General features: G+C 43.8%; 1 protein-coding gene across 4 annotated transcripts in view; it reads right to left on the bottom strand.

The window, feature by feature from the left end:
• The window catches only part of LOC112244717 (signal-induced proliferation-associated 1-like protein 3), an 89,302-nt gene that overhangs the window by 41,401 nt on the left and 32,594 nt on the right, over window positions 1-15,307 (bottom strand). For 2 of the 4 annotated variants that reach the window (XM_024412472.2, XM_024412473.2), the window contains exon 2: window positions 5,722-5,818. The exons of 1 other annotated variant lie outside the window; for it this stretch is intronic. The gene's annotated coding sequence lies outside the window, so the exon portion shown is untranslated. Of the gene's footprint in view, window positions 1-3,111; window positions 3,369-5,721; window positions 5,819-15,307 lie in introns of those variants that run through there. One more of the 4 variants, XM_042295857.1, reaches the window with a different exon arrangement.

Here is a 15,307-nt window from a genome sequence, read left to right as displayed (position 1 = left end):
AGAAAATTGAGGAGAGAGGGGGAGAGGACGTAAAGTGGGAGAGAGCGAGGGATGGGGAGGAGGAAGAGAGCAGGAACGTGTTCCCTGAACCACAAGGACTCGCCTTAATATGACAGTCACAAAGAATCAGGCTTCACCACCACCCCGTCGCTATAAAAAGCCTCCCTAGACTCCTAATCTACCACTACTTTATTCAGGGTCTTCTCTTCTCCGCTCAAACTCTCGCTCTAATGTTTTAACTCGCTCTCTTTTTATATGTGTCCCTCTACCTAGGCTAATCCATCTCTGTTTTATTCCGTCTCTTCTCCCGCTCAAACGCACTCTCCTCTCTTTCATCGCTCCATCCCTATCGGTTTCTGTCTCTCTCCACTCAGCCTTATGATCCGTCAATCCCTGTTCTCATTCCCATCCCCGACATCTGTCTCCAGTAAACGTATGATCCAGGCCATTTCTCAGTCTGACATCGTTTAATGATGTTAGCTACTGGTACGCGGAAAGGGATGTTTTGTGAGGATCGTAAATCCTTTCCACAGAGTTTCTATTCATCATTCTATTATAATGTTGAGCGATCTCACAAGGCAGAGTGTGAATGACATTTGTGTACGCTCAGCACAATCCTCTGTGATTCACTTTTGGCATGCGACAGTAGTACACACATATACACACACCATGTACAAAACTCATTCACAGCAAGATTTTTTTTATTTTATATATATATTTTTTTAAATCAGCTGAGAACCAGATGACCTCACAAATGTATCATGTTTTATGTTTTGGGGAAATACAGGCGATTCCAAGAGTCCTGTTCTGATCCCGCTGCTACGGCACAAAGTCTCTCCTTATTCGGCGTGGCGGCCGAGATACGCTATCAGTCCCAATCCCAGATAGGCTCCAGCTGCAGCACCCTGAGAAAGGGCCCTTTATTCAGCTGGACGGCCGTCAGGAGAGAGTGGGAGTTCTGTCATGTCTCTGGGTGTCCAAAACACAGAGTCAAGGCCGACAGACACAGTAGAACTGGGCCAAAACTACTACGCAAAAGCTGGAGGGAGGACAGACGGACTACCACAGCCACACAACTATACGGGACGTGTTTGGCAAACACATCTCGTTATGCCGAGCAACGATACGTCTCTAATACGAACAGTTCCAAAACTGAAAGAGATGAGCCGCCGCAGCCCAAAATAGGAGGTGCAAGAAAAGTCCTCCAGACAGACCCGTTGCAACCCAAGGCACAGAGGATGGCACACATAGAGGTGAAAGGGATGAGTTTTTATCCCCAAACAAACAGCAAAAGCTAAATAGAGATAAATAGGGGAGGCAGAAAATGGTAAGTGCCATAGGAAACATGAAGGGCTTTGAGGCCCCCAGGCAGACACAGCACTGGCCCCAACTACAGAAGACGTAAAGCAGGAACTGAATGCCTTTTAATTACTCCCAGAGCAATTAGTTGGGCCTCTGAAGATGCTTCCCCCGCCACCTCCCTCTCGGGGTGCCTGTGCACCGCGCAAGCCCTGGCCCACACAACGCAAACACACGCTGGAGCGGGTAATTACTCTGCTCACTCGTCATAATTACAGAGAGCTACAACTACCAGAGAAATGACTGTACATGACACCACGTGCTCCAGGTGGAGAGAGCTGTTGTTACTGTATCGTGACAATGCCAAGTGACCAAGGACAAGAAAAAGTCACTTGTGGAACAGACCGCCTCGCAGGACAATAATGCATTTGAGATAAAGAGTTAGCCTACGCATAGAATTGTGATATAATTAATCAATAAGGCCCGAGGGGGGAGTGGCATTACATCGGTAACCAGTTTATAATGGCAATGAGGCACCTTGGGGGTTTGTGGTATATTGCCAATATACCACGGCTAAGAGCTGTGTCCAGGCACTCCACGTTGTGTCGTGCTTATGAACAGTCCTTAGCCGTGGTATATTGACCATATAACACACCCACTCGGCCTTATTGCTTAATTATAAAACATGTGTAATACACATTTGGACAGAGGTGAGAAACCCATACACAACAGCAGGTGCTTTCAGATACTTTGATCAAAGACACAAAGGCCTACACACACACACACACACACACACACACACACACACACACAATCCATGACCGTACTACTATTAGGCCGACTCAAATGTAGGCTAAGCTATACAAAGACGAGAGTGACAGCTTGAGAGGGTGACAGGCAGTGGTGACCCGAGGAGGGATTCTACAGTAACATAACATGAATAGTCTAATATTAGCTGTGGTGACGGTAAGATGGCGTAGTCGGTTGTGTCGGGAGCAGATGGTGATACATACTGGGTGACTGGCAGACAGCCGGCAGCGACCAGGCGTCACATCACAGCACTGCGATGACAACACACCCTGACAGAACGACAACCATGCTCCCTGGGACCGACTACAGCTCAGACATACAGGGCTTGGGTCTGTATTCATAAAACGTCTAAGAGTAGGAGTGCTGACCTAGTGATCAGCTTGAGGTTTTATTGAATACATTATGTAGACAAGGGGGACCTGATCCTAGATCAGCATTCCTACTCTGAGACGCTTTATGAATACCAGCCCTGGTATAGATGGACTACAAAAGAGACTGGGCTGCGTGGTCTTCATACACAACCCCCAGGGCCGGGGTGGAATATACATGGAGACTAGAATTAAGAGCTGAAATAAATGTAGCCAAACAGTTTGCCAAAATGTTAGCGTCCTTTATCCTTATTAGGAGACAGAGTTGTTGTAACGGGTGAAAACTGTGACCTGATAATGAATAGACGATTAGCGAGTGGTGGAGATGACTAGGACCCTTTACTGTCGCTTCAGTGTGAATGGGTAACGATGCAGAAAGTTCAGCTCGGTTATCCTCTGGTCGTTGAAGGGTTCCTGTGGTGAGTCTGTCTCAAGCTGTTCCAGGATGACCCGTCTCTCCGGCTACCTGATCTCACCCCACTGGCTTCCCCTGCAACCTGACCACAGCTCTGACTCGAGGGCTGTAACGTTCGAGCTGAAGTGGAGGCTTGGAAAACCTTGCACACACACTGCAGCCCTTGTTTACCCCCCCCCGTGTCTTGGCGTGTCCTCCATGTCTGCTGTGCTTCCCTACCTGGCAGTGACAGGTCTCGTCAGGCTCTCGGTCTCTGTGCTGCCTCTCCTGGCCATGCTGTGAAGGTCTCCATTGATTTCCTGTGACATTGTTTTGCACTCGATCCCTGATAACCTCTACTGTCACTGCTGTGGCATACTCTGTCATACAGAAAGAACAGAACACTAGCCTGGAGGAGAAGCCTGGGCAGCGAGCAATACACATACAGCCACGCATGCGTGCCGACAGACACGTGCACTGCGAAAACACATTTGCATTGCGCGCACATGCATATGAGAAGGGTGCATGGGTGGGGAATGAGGGGCGAACTACATTCTTCTCCTTCTCCACTTGGTTGCCTGTGATCTGAAGTCGGGTGAAGGGCAGTGGGAGTTTGGGGAGTTGTAGCGACGCGAGGTGGAGATACAGTGAAGGTCTCTACCGTGACATAGGCTTACAGAAATCCTTATATTTATAACATTAGGAGGTAGTAAGGTTTACACATCAGCACAAGGCAATGCGGCATCTGAACTTCTCCCCTCTCTGAGTGGATGAGATGAACCCCCACACCTACACACCATTGATTCAGCTTTCACGAGGCTTACTGTTACAGCTAATTTCTAAAGCGTGACCAGAGGCCGTCATGCTGAGTAGCGGTACTTTCAACCCCAATCAGAATCAGCTATGTAAATAAAACATCTCTAAGACATTTGCGGCGACTTCAATTTACTACCACTTGAATCTACTGCTGTGGTGCAATCTAGCGCTGGGCTTTTCCCCTGGGGTAGGCAGCCACTTTAGAGAACAGGGGGAACGCTCCGACTTGGAAAGAGGGAAAGCTAATAGCAGTCAACTGCACTACTACCTCGAAAAGTCTGTGGTGTGGCCTAGTGGGACGACAGTGGATTCAGACACAGTACTGGACTTTGACTCAGACCACATTAGGAACATTGGCCGTTAGTTAGTGGAGGGGGGAAATCAATAGTTACATATCACAATATTATTTTTAACAATAAATAAATATATAAATATATATTATATAATATGTAAATATATATATAATATAAAAATATATATATATATATATAATATAAAAATATATATATATATATAATATATATATAGAATATATATATATATAATATAAAATATATAAATATATATATAATATAATATATAATACATATATACATAATATATATACACATACATACATATATACATACATATATATACATACTTATATATATATATATATGTATTATATACATATTATATATATACATACTTATATACATACATATATACATACATACACACATATACATATACATATGTATATATGTATATACATGTATATATATATATATATATATATGTATATGTATTATATATGTATTATATATATTATATATTTATATATTATATTATAGATTATATTTATATATTTTTATATTATATATTTACATATTATATATTTACATATACACACACACACACACACACACAATATATAAATATATCGTGCTGGTTGGCTGTACCAAAACTCCAGTATTATTCCTTCATAGCCGTTTCTCCATCTTCGTTTTAAATAGGGGGCCAATTTGTTTTCAGCACTTTTATTTACAGGACTGATCAACACTCGTTTTCTCACCTAAGCACCTAAGTATCGTGATAATATCGTACCGTGAGGACCCTAGCAATTCTGTATGGATAAATGACGATACATTTCATAGGAGTGAGTAAGAGGCAGAGGCGAGATCAGAAAAAAAGTGGACTTCTCGCAAGAATACCCTCTATTTTTCCCCCTGAAATTGAAGAAACAACCGGTTACATTCTGAAATTGTTGCTGCTTGACTGCACTGAGCCACCGACATCCCGGGAAGAAGATATCCCACAAGGAATCATCTACTTTTTCAGTCACAATATGCTTTTACCTTGCATGACTTCCATGATATTAATAAAACGAAGCCGGGTTTGTTCTAATGTAAGTCTAACACGCTAGCGTAAGCTTAAGAGCTCCTAGCAAGCTACGGTTCAGCTAAACGTCAGCATTCAGCTAGCTAATTTAATCTGCCGACCAAGAATGAGAATTGAAAAGTAGAAAGCTCTTTCACTCCTCCGACTCTCCATCGCGCGTAGTGGGAACAGGGCCTATGACACAGCCAGACAGCAAACACACACCTTAACAGCCAGGGGGTGAACATTGATAACACACTGTTACATAACAGAGGATCAGGTGATGCCCCAAGGCTAAGGCGGGTCGCACAGAAGACTTTCAGTACCCCTGATGGGTACATGTGCGTATATACACACTTACACCCACATGCAATCTCTCAATGAGAGTAGAACCACATAAAAATGCTGTCAACTTTTAGGCTACAAACAGACGCATAGAGGCAGGCACAAATAATTCTAAAGCGCCCCGTGTCGGCTATGCAAACGAAACCCCAAACTCTACTGGTGGGAGGTGGGGTGTTTCACTGAGTATTGAACCAGTCTTTCAAGATGTCATCTGACGGCAATACAACTTTGTAGATAGGGACAAGCTTGCAACACACTTTCCATGACATTCCTTCACTTTTACAGCCAACCACTTATTGCCCTGCTGTTGTTACTCATTTAGCCTACCTGAATCGGGCGTGGTCCGTGCGTGTGTGTGTTGACTCACAGGTGATCAGAGGGGGTCAATGAGGCGGGGAAAGTCTCTCGATCACAGCTCTGCTGCCTGGAACACAAGAGGAACAAATGGTAGAAGTTAGAACCACTGTTCTCTGTTATTAGGTAAATAACTACCGCTTCCCCCCTTTTCTTTTTAAAAGTTCAACGGGTGACATTTTGAGTGAAACATCAGAAAGAACCCTAACAAAAGGCTCCAGGTAGCCAGAGGAAAACTACACTTCCACAACTGAGAAGGACTAAGCCAAAAGAGAGAAACACAAAGCAAAAGGTTCATTTTGCCGCTTTACTTTAGCAGATTCAGAAGGTTTAATTGTTAACCAGTAATAACATTCCAAGTTGGCTGACTAAGCTCTGATAGGGATGGAAGATGTGTGAGGAGGCATTATGAGTGTGTACAGTCTGGCAGAGGGGTGTGTGTGTGTGTGTGTGTGTGTGTAGTTGCTGTAAGTTCCAGGCTCATCAGGCCAGCAGTGAGTCCATTGTATGTGAGGAGGAATGTGGATGCAAGGGACTCTTGTCTGTCTTACAAACACACACAAGTCCTACATCCAAACACTCAATGGCACACGTCAGTCTCCTAAATAGACAAACTCACTAGTTCCCTCTACACCATTCATTAATTAGAACCCAAAAGAGCTGACAATTAAGATCGTCTGATCCTCCACAGATAAAACTCAGCTATAAAGCTTCTGTTCATTGACCTCTTCATGTAGCTACGACACTATACACGTCAAACAAAACTTTTATTGAACAGATAGGATTGATCAGGCAGCATCCTCTGGCATTTCTCTCCCTCTTTCTGCCTTTCCCCGTCTCTCTTCCTTCCGCCCTCTTAAGGCCTCGACATGCTTCAGTTCGAAGTCGGCTTGGCGAACCGGACGGGCGTGCTCGCATACTCCCTGAAAAGACCTTCGCTTGGAAAACCTGAAAAAAGCGGCAATAACACCAGTATTTTCCAATGAAAGAATGCGAATGACAACAAAGACTTAATTGAAGAACCTCTGCTGTTGACCAATCACCGTCGAAGGGTCGTCGACTTTGGCTACCGACTTCGGCTTGCCTCAATCGTTTTGCGTGTGCGCCCGAACAGCCCGAAAAAACCCTTAACGGAGTCCAAAATGAACAAAATTGTCACAAAATGGCACCATCATATAAGCACAAACTGTTCCGAACTGTTTCGGCTAGGAAGCATGCGGACGCATTTCCTTCCCATGTCACTGCGTTGTCTGTATTTCCCTCACTCACCCTCTTATTTTGTCCTTGACAACTATCCCTCTGTATCCTTGACCCTCCCCGACCCTGCCAATGCCCTGCCCCTCTGTACTTGCTGATTTACTCTTCCGTGTGCCCAGAATGTTCTCCTGAACAATACGACAGCAGCAGCAACAGGGTGAGCCAGGTGACTATTGCACTCAAAGTGGTAGTGCCAGTGCATGTGAGGTCGGTGGAGGTTGTCGGACTGGGGGCAAGCCGAGGGTAGGCTACAGAGTAGTGGGATGAGGAACAGGGTTGATGTAGGCTCAGTAAAAAAAAAAGGGTGCCGGGTTGCTCAAAACCGGAGTGAGCGATGTGAAAGGGTATTCATGAAGGTTGGGTGATCAAATATGGGTGAGGGCGAGTTTAACAATTGGGCAAGGTCAACTTTTGTACTCATAAAACACTGGTATACATATTGGCTAATCAAAAAAACATTACAATAAATGGGGGGGAAAAAAACAAAACCCTCAAATAACCACCATTCGGCTATACCATGTAATCACATTCTACAACCGGACAAAATATGTTGTTGAAATGGGCAGAGGCTACTTGGTGGCAAATCTCTTCTCATATCCTTACAGGTGGATGCAGCTTCAGTGTGTGACAGGTGTGCTTCTGTGGCTGTGTAGCGCGCACTTGGAGCAAAGAGGAAGGGGCGGCGTGGGCGTACGCGTTGCAGATCAGACCCTATTTTAGATCAGAGTTTTTCATGCTGCGACTGCCATCGGTTGAAACATGCTCTTGAATACAGGGTAGGTGTCGTGGTTTGGCTAATAAAATGTACTAAAATGGGAATCAAATTTTAAATTTCAAAAAATGGTACCACAAAGACGGTTGGAGGTCCACACATCAGAGAACAGGAACATATGTTGTTTTAAAAATTATACTGTCAACCCTTCATAAGAAACCTATTGAAATCATAGAAAATATAGATAATAGAATAGACAAGACCATTTCAGTTAACGGTGGGTGGACCAGCGGCCATCTTTGCGGTAGTAATTGGTAAAACTTTTTCATTTATTTAATGGCGTACCGGCTATGGTGTACCAGCTAAATTGCAGTGGTCTGAAGTGATAGAAATAGAATAAATAGAATGGACTTAGGATTGAAATAACACCCACCCTATTTTCATGAGTATGTTGTGTCTCAACCGATGGCAGACACCACACAAAAACCCCAGATGACATAAAATAGGGTCTAAGCTACAACATATACGAATGTGCAAAAGAAAATCGGATTCAGAAATTGCTGGATAAGTGATTTCAAGAAATTATAAAATAGTTTGGCAACCCTGTTTTTAAGCTATTAAAATTCTATCAAACTCAACCGTTTATATCTTTTCCAGTGCTGAAGATATGGATGTGTCATGGAATGACAGGGTATGCAAAGTGGGTCAACTTTGAGCACCTTCATCTCCTGAATGTTTTGGTATTCAGGTCAAAAAAGTGACTTTCTGACCACTTCTTCCATGGACATGTACGGAAGGTTTTGTTCAAATCAAGAAGGATGCTGTCAAAAAAAGTGATTGAATTCAAATGGATTTACCCTCCATTAAGTCCAAGTAGCCTAAAGAGGCTAGCTAAGCTAACATAGCCAGCTAGCTATCTAGCAAGCCTATTGAGTCTACATGATGCTGCAACCACCCCCCCCACCCCAACTCCATTCAGAATAAACAATAGTCTACCTGTTAGTTGCTCGTCTTTCTCACTTCGCCAACGTTTAATTCCATCATTTTAATTCCATCTTGCATTGCATTAGTGAGCTCTCACTTCCCTTGCTACACATGGAGCGTCTGACTGTAGTGGCGCTCTGATTGGCTGACAAAAACATGTGAACGCTACCGGTCTTCCGACAGAGAAAAAGAGAAACAATATTTTCTGAATGGACATTTTGCACTGCTTTGGTAGAATTCTCCGCATGGCCGGGACGATACCAGTATTGCGAAAAACAATAATTAAAACAAAGCAGACCTAACTCTTTGATCCTTAAAAACCCTCTGTATGAAAAATAGTTTGCTATAGCTTGGGAAATACATCAATGTGAAGCTGGATGACAACATAATGATGCTTGCTTCCAATACTAGGGCGGTTTTCCTAAATAAGTTCAATCCGTTTTGTGTTTTGTTTCCTTGCCACGATCCTTAACATGTAAATCGGGATACTGGCATTGTCCCGGTCCTACTGTCTAGCCTATATTCCTCTGTTGCTTTCTTGAACATATTTATTGAAACAAATAGGCTATATAGAAAATAGGAATAGGCAAATTACTCTGAATGTCACGTGTGTGCTGCTCTGCTGTACGACTCGGTTCATTACAGTGTGGCTCGTCAAGTTAAAACAAGCTAAACCATCGTCTGTCACATCATGTCGCCGTCACCATCAGCGCTGGCTGTCACTCATCGTCGACACTACCGTAATGTCGCCCAACCCTAGTGAGGTTGATTGCACTGAGATGGGTGATGGGGTCAGACACCGCCAAATGCCCCGAGGTGGAGCCCCATTACTGTCTGACAATACAGTGCCAATCAATACCAGTCAATTCAGGTCCGCTTACCCCTTGACGCAGAGCATAATAACACTCTTCGTAAAAGTGTGTGTGGGGAGAGACGGTGTGTGTGTGTGTGTGTGCCTCGAGTGTGTCTCGCGACTAAACTAATGGAGAGTACAGTATCCAGAGCCTTGAGCCAGTCCTGAATATAGCTCTGAGAGTCAGCATTATAGCTCTGAGAGTCAGCATCAGAGATGTACAGCTTAGACTTCCCCCTACATTCCCCCCAAAAATTAAAGAGTGAACACTTTCCAGCCATGGCTAACATTTCAGCCCATAGAGTAGGGTCACTGGTAAGCCTAGAACAGTTGAAATTGATAAATGCAACACCGTGGCCTACCTACCTTCCTATCTAGCTAGCTAGCTAGGTCATGGGGCTTACAGGTATGTAGGATAATAGCCTAGCCTACATTGCATTATAAAGCAACATAAAACAAACTAAGACCCTCCATATAGCCTCCTATGCGTGCATGTTTAAATAGGAGAGCAGCTGTATATTTAGTACTGAAGCCATTCTCTGGTTGCAGTGCCTGCCAGACAAAGACCATCAAACAGCTTAGAGAAAAGGAAGTCAAGCCCAGTGCAGAGGGAGAGAGGTTGTGTGTGTGCGCGCGCGTGTGTGTGTGTGTCACTGGATCAATCAGGAAATCGACCGCATGCTCTTGACTTATGAGTACGATGACTGGGCTTCTTGGTACCCGTGATCTGTGAAGTGGGCTGTAGCTACGCGTGCTAGAGTGTGCATGTACGAGTGTGTGTACACCTGTCTGTGTGTACGGTGTAATATGAACGTGCGTGTGTGCCTTGCTGTATATGGCCGTACAGTAGGCTCAGTGAACAGGAATATGGTAATTTATGTCCCAGTGTGTTAAGAGATAGAGATCATCATCTCCTACAGCAGAGCAGGGTAATTAAACATCTCTCTCAGTACGCTGAACGCAGTGTGACTGGGCCGGCCTGAATTAGAGACCAGACGCATTTCAAAGAGGACATGCAAATCGTACTTTACATATCATTAGTGGTTGTTCCAGCGCTGCTCTGCTCCATGGTGAGCCACAGAGAGGAGCATGAGCTGGCTGGCTTCCTTCCTCCCGCCTGTCATAGGCATTGTGCTGTGATTTAAATGGATTACTCCAAACTCTGACTGCATTAATATTTCAGAGTGTGAGTGCTACTTAAAAAGTCGTCCCGTATTTTTCTTCTTAAACCAGTTTGAAGAGGAGCCGTTCTAGTCAGCTAATGGGTTTGTCAATGCAACTGTAACAGGCTGACTACACGGCCCACGTCGCGTGCGCGAGCGTTGCAAAATAAATGTTGAAATCTATATTATGCAATTACTGCACCACACACTGCTCGTGCTCGCCAACGAGTGTATGCATTGCCAAGGGCTAAAATAAAAGTCAGTTCTATTTGTGACGCAGATAACGCTGCAAGTCCTGCCTCTCCCAACTCCTCATTGGTTTATAGAGGCAGGTACCCACGTGCCATCTCCTTATTGGTTATACCCACGTGGGTGACTGAAAGACGAACGAGGTCGGTGGCGGTAATGCACCTAATTTATGAAAGTTACCAATCGCAATATAAAGTCAAGAGAAGAAAAAGCCTGGAAGGAAGAGAGATGATTAGAAACGATTCGGTTGACCGTTTTATGTGTGGATTAATTGGTGGAGTAGAGGACCTTGTGCATTTCAGGTAAAATAACATCAGTGTTTATATGCCAGAACAAATTAGCTAGCAACAGCAAGCTAGCTAAATAAGACAAATTAGCGAGTAAGTGCAAGCTAACTAGCTAAATTGCCATACATGCCAAATTAATATAATTGGGACAGTTTGTTTTGATATTTTAACCTGCGTGTGGTGATCGCGTTTGGTGACAAAATACATTTTTGCACGATGGCGCACACGCGCAGCCGGTTTGGGTTCCGTGTAAGGGCGTTGTCACACTGTTCTGATCTATAGTTCGAATCGGTGTTCAATTCTTTTTTTAATAATGTATTTTTGGTTCCACATTGTCAAATGAACTAAAAATGCCTGAAACAAAACAATTCAAATAATTTATTGGAGAAAAATGCTCATATTAAATCCATCTTTGATTATCAAGCGTAACGCGTGTATCCCCAACTTCACATTACTTCCGCTTTGGTCTTCCAACAACAAGCGAGAGGAAACGGTGCAATAGCGGCTGCGATGTGAAAAGGCTATATTCAGTAGCCTGTCCCCATGTCCCCTAATCAATAATAATCAAAACAAATTTATTTATATAGCCCTTCGTACATCAGCTGATATCTCAAAGTGCTGTACAGAAACCCAGCCTAAAACCCCAAACAGCAAGCAATGCAGGTGTAGAAGCACTAATAACCTGAGATTCTGCATGAAAAGTGCTATATCAAATTAATGTATTATTATTATTATTATTCAGCATCGGACGCGCTCAATTACACTGCTCCTCACTGAATGTTTAATAGATAAATCAGGTTATGGTAATGCTCACAGTCAAGCAACCAATACTCCTGCGTTCTCGCCAGCAGCGAACTGAACCACAGCACAAACGGAATCGGGCTGAGTTAACCCTTTTTGACAGTACCACGGTGCGTTTAGTGCGCTGCTCCCGAGTGCGGATAGCGTTTGACACCAGTCCAAACAAACCGAACTAAGGGGGAAAACGTGCCAGAGTTGGTGTGAAAACCAATTTTGTGTGAAAGCCCCATGATAGATATAAGTTTTGGTGTAATCATCCCCTGGCTGACTTGGCCTGTACGACATCGGCTGTTCTTTACCCTGGTGGAATGGGTATACTTTTTCAGCTGTTTGAGGTCACTGCCATTGTTATATGAATTCATTTCTGTTAGGGATGGGCACGTTTATTCTAATATCTGAACCGACGTTAGTATTCAATTACTTGGGAGAATGCCAAGAGTGTGCATAGCTGTCATCAAGGGAAAGGGTTGTCTACTTTGAAGAATCTAAAATATATTTAGATTTGTTTAGCCATTTTTGGGTTACTACATGATTCCATAGGTGTTATTTCATAGTTTTGATGTCTTCACTATTATTCTACAACGTAAAAAAGAAAGAAAAACCCTTGAATGAATAGGTGTGTTCAAACTTCTGACGGGTACTGTATATAAACAGGACTAACTTAACAACGAAAAGGCTTTGTTACACAGCCTACAAGAATAACCATAACATTCAACATAATAAAACAAGTTGACAGTTTTTATTAGATCGCCCCATAAAAAGAAGCACTGGTACCCTACGCATACGGTATACCGAAACTTCTGTACTCCCCCCCCCGAAGTATGAAGAAATGTTGAAACTGTTCGCAAAACGTCCATACAGACTAGAACACATTTACAATATAAGCCGATACCGGTAGCTTCCAGCTATAATTGTAGGCTACATTTCCTTGCTAGCTTTACAGCTGAATTCACGACCCTAGTACTTTGTTTGTAATAATATGCAAACCATAAAGCAAAAATATTCTGATTTTAAAGCTGATTGTCACCAAAAACGTAATTAATTCACTTCTCCCTCGCCAACAAAAACGTATTCATCTGGTTTCCACTAGATTTCAAAGTCAGATTCCACTGGCACATACAGCACAGACTATTATAAAAGAGATTGCTTCTATGCAAATGTTGTTGATCAGTACAATAAAATATGTTCTCCTAGCTCCCTCCCTCCCCAGAATGCATCGAAAAGTCAATGGCACTGGCGGTCAGTTATAAAGTGCTTGGTTCAAAGCACCTGCATATCCCGCTATAGAACCAGCGATAAGGAACACTGCCCGGGATCAAAACTTTATCAGCGAGACGGTAGGCGTGTAGTGCATATAAAACCGTCTCTATCTCTAACAGCGCCTCCATCGAGCAGAGCAGCCGTCGCTATTAACCCCAAAAGTGTGCTGGGAACCCCTGCAGAGAAGGGTGGGCAGCCCCATTCATACTCAAACACGGGGAGGTGAGATTGCCATGCTTTCATCATTTCCTTCCCCCTATTCCCTTTCGCTCCTCTTCCCCTCCGGCTCTATTTGAATGGAAATAAGAGGGTTGAGAGAACCCCTCCCTCAGCTGGATGTCTCTCCAGTGTGTGACGGGTTGCACTGCGTTCTCTCTGCCTGCAGTAGGGAGAGGGATACTGCTGTGAGAAGTACCAGACTAAATCACATGAAAAACAGGTCAAAGGTAAAATTGCTGAATACAAGGAGTAGATGGAAGCCCTTATCCACTGATGGAAATGGACAGGTGGGGTAATTATCTGATCCTAGATCTGGGGTAAGGGGCCCCGCCACCATATACCTTTCGCAACCTCAAGGGTTGGTGAGGTTGGGGAATGCTGTGTTGTGTATGTACTGTATGGATACAACACTCCGTTCACTGCTGGATTGCTGTGCCGCCGGTTGCCATGGGAACCAGGGGCACACAGACAGAAAGAGTTACGATGTAGGCGTGAGGCGGTGAGCATTCAGAACACACAGCCTGAGCGATAAATAAAAGATGTCCTGTCGTCCACCCCGCAATATGTCAATCAATCACAAAGGTGTCCTCGTCACTACATGCAGGGGAAGGGGGACCTAACATGCATGCACACAGACACACACACACACTCTGCAGAGGAAATGCGGTTAGCCTCCCACTTGCACTCTCGCACCAGTATCACCTTTGTTATTAGAAGATGCAAAAATGAAAGTAGCCAGAGAGAAAGAAGAATGCAGTAAGTTTGGAACCTGGTAGGACTACAGTCAGAGAAGAGCCAGTAAAAGGAAACAGAAATTAATGGACAATGAGAAACGCACGGGAACACAGAGGAGGAATTTGGTGAGTGGGATACAGTTGAAGACGAGGAGAGAGCAGAGCCTGGCAGACCAGGAACTCGGTGATGAATCAGATCGGTAGAGGGGAGAGATTGCCTCAAATTGAGGCTTCAGAGTGATGCATCACAGAGCTGCTGCTCCTACAGAGGCCCAGCAGTCCTTGACCCCACCTCCTCTCTGATCTCCCTCTCCCCCTTTTTCCATGCATCATCTCTCACCCTCTTCTTCTATCTCCTGTGATCCTTGAATCCCTCCTCTCTTTCCTCCCAGCTGGCCGCCTCTATCGCTCTGTGTGAGAAGGATTCTTTAACAACCACACGCTGTGCTGCTTTAAAACGCAAGCCGTGCTGCTTTAAAACCACACAATGCAACGTGTTTTAAATTGCTCTACATTCTTCAAAAGGCGATGGTAATCGTACTCTTAAATACGCATTCATCTGTTACTTGTGTCTGTTTCCCTAATATAATCTACTTCATATATCTTCCTTTATTATTTTCCCCTAACCTAATTGGAGTAAACTAATAGACAACAACTCTTAGGCTTCTACTTCCAGCTTATACATACTGTATACATTTTACGGACACAATCTATTTGACAATAGTTATATTTTGTTTGTTTTTAGTCCCATCCTTCAGCTACCCTCAACCCCTCACATCTCTCTCTGAAGACCATCCAGTTGATTTCTATTTGCCATACATTTTTACAACTGTGCTGTTTCACAAAAGTTCAGAACCTTTCTATTCTCATAGTTTCTACAGATTGCAAATGAAAGATAAACATTTTTGCTAAGAGTTTTATTATATTGCTGATCAAATGACTATGACTTTTCAAATCACCCAGCAGTGCCATTTGCAGAGTTAGCTCCAGGGAAATGTTGCAATTCAGTCTTTCCTGAACCTGCGACCAAAAACAAGCTA

This window comes from Oncorhynchus tshawytscha, linkage group LG13 (assembly GCF_018296145.1).
Source record: "Oncorhynchus tshawytscha isolate Ot180627B linkage group LG13, Otsh_v2.0, whole genome shotgun sequence".
NCBI lineage: Eukaryota > Metazoa > Chordata > Actinopteri > Salmoniformes > Salmonidae > Oncorhynchus > Oncorhynchus tshawytscha.
This window is presented reverse-complemented; position numbering and strand designations above follow the sequence as displayed.